The sequence below is a fragment of the Citrus clementina genome, unplaced genomic scaffold, assembly GCF_000493195.1.
Source record: "Citrus clementina cultivar Clemenules unplaced genomic scaffold, Citrus_clementina_v1.0 scaffold_9, whole genome shotgun sequence".
Classification (NCBI taxonomy): domain Eukaryota; kingdom Viridiplantae; phylum Streptophyta; class Magnoliopsida; order Sapindales; family Rutaceae; genus Citrus; species Citrus x clementina.
In genome coordinates, this window is record NW_006261964.1 from 26932438 (window position 1) to 26933285 (window position 848).

The following is an 848-nucleotide window of genomic DNA, read 5'->3' on the forward strand; positions in this document are numbered from 1 at the left end:
GTAACCACTATCTTGTCCACCTCCAACACCACTGCCACCACCGTAATTACCACCTCCTATCCCTCCACCGTTACCCCCACCGTAACCACCACCTTGTCCGCCTCCAACACCACTGCCACCACCGTAATTACCACCTCCTATCCCTCCACCGTTACCCCCACCGTAACCACCACCTTGTCCGCCTCCGACACCACTACCACCTCCTATCCCACCGCCACCGACACCCCCACCTGAACCACCACCTTGTCCACCTCCAACACCATTACCACCTCCTATCCCGCCACCGGTACCTCCACCTGAACCACCGCCTTGTCCACCTCCAACACCACTACCGAATCCTCCGCCGGTTCCAAGGCCTCCACTACCTCCTCCTGCACCACTTCCACCACCAAAACCAACTCCGGAGGCTTTAGAAACCTCATCTTTCTCAAGTCTCCTACATTCCGAAATTCCAATCACCAATACCAACACCAGAATCATCACACCAGCATACTTAAAAAGCCTCCCCATCTTTCTAAAACAGTCAAAGAAAGACACAAATGCTTGCTTTTGCTGTGATGCTAAGCTTCGAAGCCCTAGAGCTCTATTTATAGGATAACCAAAGCAAAACCGATTAATGCATGCAGTTACGTGTTCTCTCTTGAATCTTTGCATGCAATTAATTATCAGCGCACGTAGTTTTCTTACTTAAATGAAACGTCCCAAAATTCAACTCAGTTTGAAAAAAGGAACATATCATCAGACAGCCCGTGAAATAATAATGAGGTTGCGTTCCCCATTATTCAGCTACCAATTAACAAAGGAAACATGTACGATATCATTCATCAGTGACTATTAATTCTTATCAA

The 848-nt window shown here is 47.9% G+C and overlaps 1 pseudogene; it reads right to left on the bottom strand.

The window, feature by feature from the left end:
* Window positions 1-541, bottom strand: part of LOC112098507 — a 2007-nt pseudogene extending 1466 nt beyond the window's left edge.
* Between the last annotated feature and the right edge of the window lie 307 nt (window positions 542-848).